Genomic DNA, 7632 nt, shown 5'->3' with positions numbered 1-7632 from the left:
CTTTACAATGCCTGGCTAGATTACCTAACCGTATACAACAGTGTGACAAGTTAATTAGTTACTACCCCATCCTAAACAATTTATTGCCTGTTGAAAAGGAAGTGTGATATATTTATTGGAGGATTAAAGAAACAACAAGGGATTAAGAAAACATAGACATGACATGTTTGTAAAACGATCTGCCAATAAACTTCAAACTTGTACCTCACTTATAGACTGTAAGAATCAATAATCGTACAGTTATACATTAATCCTGCATAGCAATGTCCATGCTCTCCACGAGATCCTCGTGGGTATAACTGTAAGTTGTGTGACGTCACACAGTGTGACTCTTTGATCTGAAGCCGATAGAATGTGTTTATTCAGTTCAATGCATGTATATCAGTTTATGACCATTGATTAATACGGATAAATTAATAAGTGGAAAATGCAAACATGAAGAAAAAAGGCAGGTTAAACAAACATGTAAATAAAATGTAAAAATGGTAGTTTTCTATGTATTCGGACAGCGAAAAAAATAATTAATTTAAGGTGTCCGAACTCTTAGGTGAATTACGGTATACCTTAAAGATCAAAATGTAGCACATGGGGGAATGACGTCAGAAGGCGCACGCGCATCTTTAGGTTTGCAGTTATGTTACCTACATTCAAAGTATTTATAAATAGAAATCACGTTGTACATTTGAATTGCATGTTTTAAAAAACATCGGAAACAATAAATAACTGCAGCGTTTATTTAATATAGCATATTTATTAATTATAATTGTATGACCATGTATTTTCGCTTTGCAAGTGTTCGGTATTTGTGCCCTCTATAGCATAAATTTAAAGGTGATTTACTGTCCATAAAATGAACGATTTTCAACATAAAATTGATGAGATCATGAATCTATACTTTGACATATGTTGTCACATTAACCAAAGATGTTTCATACGCAATTTTAACTTACTACAACAAAAACTCTCCAAGATAATTGTGAAAAACCTCAAAAAGTGTTCAGATTTGTGACCTTCGCCAGTACCTTACAGCTGCTGCCTTACTTAACCAATAGTACAAACTGTTGCGATGACAGTGTTGTTTGTCTCATTATACCATGTGAATGAAATACTTAGCTTAGGTGTTCAGCACATTAAAGAACAAGAAACAGCTGTTGCTTAAACAATTCGCAACAACAAATAATTTGAGGGCTCTGAGGAGAGCGACATCAGGATGACAGAGTGAAACTGTTTATTGTTTATTGATTACTTAACACAGTATTGCAATTAATTAAGGAATGAATTATGGGGTTGATGTCATTATCGGGGTATGAACGCAATTGGGCTGGTCAAAGTGTGTGGAGTCTGAAAATACTTTATTTCATTTAAGAAAATCTTTCCGTAATCATTTCTTACCCATTCTGTAAATAGAAGGACCCGACTGTAACCGGAAACATTTTTCAAATGACGTCACAATGACGCGGGAAAAGATCAACCACATGAAATCACTTTTAAATGTAAAATTAAAACACCTATGGCAACAATACATTTAACATATCATAAATTGACACTTGGTTCAATGCTGATTTATATTTTACGGGACCTGCTGACACAATACAAACAATAACAATATCAATAGTTTTCATGTATATTGTTATGCGATGAATTGCCAACTGAACATATCCGAAGATGTTGAGTTCATCGATTGATAAACACAATTGCCGAAAGGCAGTTCATTTAAGGAATGGAAGTTGAGGTGTAAATATCTATTTTTAAGCTTTATACCACTTGTACCTTTGTTATTTCAATATAATTTATCATTTATGCACATGTGCTGTACTATTTAATAAATAATAACCTTTTCCATTTTCTCTATTTAATATAATTCATTAAAACAAATGACATACTATACTAGTGGTATTAAGCTGCTTCTCCTGATTTTTCTCGTATTTTTTTGCCTGCGTCCTACCTTTGACAGCCTCCTACAAACAGTGATTTAGAGTACACTTCTTTACCCTGTTTCTCCCCACTTATTGTGGAAGCAGTCTACAGTACAGGTGTCCTTCCATCCAATTCATCCTCTCCATCCATCCTGGCCAACTATCCACTATAATACACACCTGTTTACCTGGTTTCCTCCTACTCACCGTTTAAAGCAATCTCTAGTGCAGGTGTCTTTCCCTCAGTCTCTTCCTCCCAGTCAAGTTCTCCACCTGCTGCCTCTCGACTTTAATACCTCTGTCTCCAAGCCTTTCCTAATAAAACATTGGAAATATGTACACGTGCAAAAGCAAAATGATGAAGAATAGATTCATTTAGGTTTGATTCACTACCTACGATCTAAAGCATTTTATCCAGGGTTAGACACTAACATTTTTCACAAAGTAGTCCCTTGGAGTACTGGCTCTGAAATCTGGGTAGTCCAGCAAACATTCTGGTAGTCCAAAAATGCAAGCCTGCAACGGATTCCTTCAGTGTTTTGTGAGACTTAGCCTTCTCCTTAGAACATTGTCAGTATAACCCTTTGATTGGTCATGTTTTTTTTCTGTCTCAATCTTAAAATTTCCATATTCTTCAAAACAACTTCTGGCCTTTAAATTTAAATCTTAAAACCTAAAAAAATCGAAAAACCGTGCTATAATACCATCACTTTCAGAAAAATGTTGCAATAAATCACTTGACACCTCGACGGAGATCATTGCTAAGTTGCACAAATGACAGACATCCTGGCTACTGATAAGCAATATTTGATAATTGGCATCCTAATATGAAATAAATTCCAAAAGTGTTATTAAACATTTTTTTTATATGGGAGTAAGATAAAAGTTGTTATTGGCCCTAGCTTCAATGTATTAAATGTTACGACATTTTGGCGTGAAAATTACCGCACACAATTCTGCCGTCGTCTGCACTTACACTGCATTTGACCTGTTTTGGCAGGTATGATTAATGTATCTACTGCTAAACTTCTAAAAGCCAGTTAAAAGATTTCACAAGCCAGACATAATGTTCCTTCTGTTTGCAAAATATATTAACACCGACATTTGGCAATACCCTAAACCATAACCATGACGTATTCTCAGAAAATCTAAAAATAGTAACAACCATCAAGTTTTTGTTTACATCGTATCTTTCATTGTTTCTGACTGAAAATGCATGGGATTTGGAAATTTTAGCACTTTTGGACCCAAATCTACCTCGCTTACATTGGCAAAGGTGCACATGTCTGACGATCAAAACACACCATACAGTGCGAAAATATTTTTTCCTTTTCTCAGAAAAGACATTCCACAGACTGGTTTGAATATTGATCGACAGGCTATTCGAAATGTGCGCCAAATTTGGTTAACAGTTCAGGTTGTCTGGAACTGCTCAGCCATCTTCGGCAAGCTTAGAATGAGTGTTGACCAGTGATATTCGGCTTTTTGATATCACGTTTACGCACGTTTAAGCATAATAAAGATTTTATGCTCAATTAACTGATGTGATATTCACTTTTTCTAGTAGTCAGTCATTAATTTAATCAAGGCAATATTGTCTTTGAACCATTCGATGACCAATAAAGGGATTTTAGTCAATAAATAATAGCACATGTCTGTATAATCTAATGGATTACTTTGACTAGACTGTCCAGCAATTTATGGCAAGAAATAAGGGCTAATTTTAGGGATAAAAAAAAGAAATTTTAGGGCTAATTTAGGGCTAAAATTAGGAATTTAAGGGCTAAATATGATAGTTATAAACAGCATCATGGACTAACATCAAATTTACCAAGAAATAAACTCACATACTCTAAGTACAGAAGTGACATACACCAGGGTTCCATGGTCTCAGCTATTAATTGGCTCTAACCTGAAATATATAAAATGGTGTAATTATCAACCAGGAATGTTATTAAAAAAAAACACATGTTGAAGAACAACAAAGAAAACAAATGACTGTCCACTAGCTATACCCCACGTGAATCAGTGCTTTGAAATTGATGAAGCCTCCTCATCTCCCCGTTTTAAGCCACCACATTTCCTCGGCATTATTTTTTTTCACTTTATTTATCTAATTTCTTTTACAATGAACAATAAAATTTTAAATTGAAAAAGAGTAATCTACTTGTCAACATTAGTGTTGGGAATCGGACAGAAAAAAATACTATCGATAATCAGTTTATGGAACCAATCAATGATAGACTATTAATCGATTTAATTATTATTTAATTATCTTTGCTCTTCATATTTAAGGCAAACAGATATAGTAAATGCACCAGTTTTAAGCACCAATGTTTTCTTACAATATTGTTTATAGATTTCTTTATATAAATTACATAATTTATTCCGAAAGTTTCAGTGTTTACAAGTTACTATTACAGAACATGAGACCACAGGCTCTAATTATTGTCTTACATTTAGTATTGTATACATGTGTAAAATAAACACAAAGAAAGATATCAATTTCTTTTTAATAACCAGTCAGTAAGTACAACAAGCAGTTGAATATTCTATATGTTATACAAGAACAGTTTCTGTTTTACAGGAACAGTTTCTTTCAGAAAACTGAGAAAATTAAATTCTTACATGGTAAGAAGTAAACGGTAACATGTTTTAAAATTCACTTTTAAACCGCAAACATGAGAAGTTGAGAACCAATCCTTTAGCAGTTCAATTACAAAGAAAATTTGTAATAAGGTACTGTAGTGACTTATTGACTTGATAAGAATATGAGTACATAACTCAACATTGTAACACCTTAACATTTCAATATTAACTAGCATTAACCAGAAATAAGTAAATTAGTTGGTAGCGGCTACGTCCCATGTTTCTATAATCGATTGTTCAAATTTCACTATCGATTGTCACCGATGGTGGCCTTTCTGATCAATTGTCGATTATAATCGATCATCGGCACAACACTAGTCAACATATCAAACACTGACTAGAAAGTGCATATAGCTAGCAGACATTTTTACAAACCACAAATTATTCTTACTTCTTATTCTTATGTAAACTTTAAACTTTTCCCAACCATCCATCATTAAACTTAGTTTTTCCATGGGGCATTTTTGCAGCAGTTTTTTTATACTAGTATTATGTTCTGAAAATATAGCATGAATTGCAGTCAAACCTATTATAGAAATTGATATGTTATTTAGACCTGAAAAGAGGTCACCACTGTATAAAGCCCCAAAGGTGATCTTTTACTGTTCAAGTGTTGACAACACTTTTGACTGCAATAAAAAAACAAGTATATATCAACGAAGTGCAACCTATTTACTTTGCATGCTAAACTTTCAGTAAAGGAGCATGGAGTTATCCCTCAGATTATCTTCATTGGGAAATATTGAAATAGTGAGTGTATTAGTTTGTATTTTCAAAACTGCTCAGGCAATTAGAGAAGACCAAGATATTCTGTAAATACACATTCTGCTCCAATTTGGTGATGATTGGAATAAGGCTTCTAAAGTAATTGATTGAAAAAGACCAATTTTTAGTAGGTGATACTCCATAATTAAAGGACATTAACTCTCCCAATGACTCAAGCGATTCGGCTGGCAACCAAACATGTCCATGATATTATGCCCATACACTTTCTGACCAAATTTGGTGATGGTTGGACAAAGGATTCTAAAAGTATTTATCTGACAAGATTTTAGGTAATTTCTACAATTAAAGGGTGATAACTCTTCAGTGACTCAAGCAATATGGCTGGTAATACAACATGTTCATGTAATTATGCCCATACTGCTTCTGACCCAGTTTGGTGTTGATTGGACAAAGGCTTCTAAAGTTATTGATTGGACAAGACCAATTTTAGGTTATTTCTATAATTAAAGGGGTATAACTCTCAAGTAACAAGAGTGACATGGCTGGTTATCATACATGTCCAAGATATAATGCCCATACACTTACTGACGAAATTTGGTGATGGTTGGAGAAAGAATTCTAAAAGTATTGATCGGACAAGACCGATTTTCGGTAATTTCTATAATTAAAGGGCGATAACTCTCAAATGACTGAAGCAATATGGCTGGTTATACAACATGTTCATGTTATTATGCCTATACATCTTCTGACCCAGTTTGGTGATGATTGGACAAAGGCTTCTAAAGTTGTTGATGGGTCAAGACCAATTTTAGATAATTTCTATAATTAAAGGGGGACTACTCTTGAGTAACTAAAGTGACATGGCTGGTTATCAAACTTGTCCATGCTTTTATGCCCATGCACATTCTTACCAAATTTGATGATGATTGGACAAAGCCTTCTAAAGTTATTGATCGGACAACATACTGGCCACCGCTTAACGTATGCCGCAGGTAAAACTATAATACGTCCTGTGCTATGAACAGAAGTACAAAGACATTTCTTCACTAGGCATATGATACGTTAATGTTATGTGTACACTATTACAATTTTCGGACAAAAAATAGGGAAAAAAGTCTTAGATGTGCATTCTACCTTAAAAGCTAAAAGGTTCTTCACATCTTACCTTACTTATGTACAAATGTGACATAAAATAAAAAAACTGCTCAATATGTTTATGTTTATTCTCAAACAGTTTATTATAGGCCCATTAGCAGTTGATTTGATCAAACCAAATGTATAACTTTTCATTTGTTTTTTAAAAACATCAATGACCACAATTTACTCCTATTAAGTATAATGATTAGAAAATGCTGGCGGCAGGAACTGAATACTTAAGATCTGCAGTCTTATTCTGTGTTAGTACACCACTGTGACTTGAAAGTTTTATGTATTATTTAAAATCAATTAAAAATTGTGGCATGATTTATCAACATTGGACCGAAAGATGTCAACATTGAAATAAAATATTTGTTACCATTAGAAAGTTTGATTGTTATTGTGGGTTTTTTAAAAACCTACTTTAGAAAAAAGCTTTGATTTTGGTTGAGTTCTTTGATATCAAGTAGAAACCTTTAGGATACAATGCCAGGTACATTGACTGTTCTCAAAAGGAATAATAACATGTAGCATGCAAAAATGACTCTTTGAAAAAAATAATTCTGCAAACATACATAGTTTTGTATGATTATGTTATTGAGAAAGTAAAGCTTATTGGAGCATCTGGCACTAGCGTATCATGGTTTCGCCCCCCCCCCCCCCACACACACACACACATTTTCTGCTGAGGTGGTGTGACCCCATGCTTCAAAAATAAAGGATCTCTAGGGCCAAACAGATTATCTTCATCTTCAGTTATGTTTTACGATCTAATATACATATTGGACGACTCCTCTAAATATGGTACAACTTCATAGTGGTAAGACTTTGTGTTGTTATGAAATCTCTTGTAATTTGCAGGACTTACTCTGTAGACGTAACAAGCTGTGTCATCCATTGCCAAATTGCAGCTCCTGGCCCTTGACACAACCTGAAAAGCAGAACTTAAAATGTAAAGCATACTTTTGAAATCAGCCCATTTATTTTTAAAGCAGCCGTATTATTTTTACAAAATAATCCAAAAAGCACTAGTACATCAATACTCTTACTCATTTTTATGTTGAAACAATCTGTACTATCATAACATCTTTTCAAAACGCATGTGAAAATGTCCTTATTCTTTGTTCGTTGATATCAGTCACAAACCACGATTGTTTCGCCTTTTGCTGTATTTTAAGTGAATCACCGAGTGGGCTAATTTTTG

The sequence above is a fragment of the Mya arenaria genome, chromosome 5 (assembly GCF_026914265.1).
Source record: "Mya arenaria isolate MELC-2E11 chromosome 5, ASM2691426v1".
In the NCBI taxonomy this organism is placed as follows: Eukaryota; Metazoa; Mollusca; class Bivalvia; order Myida; family Myidae; genus Mya; species Mya arenaria.
Note: the sequence above shows the minus strand (reverse complement) of the source record.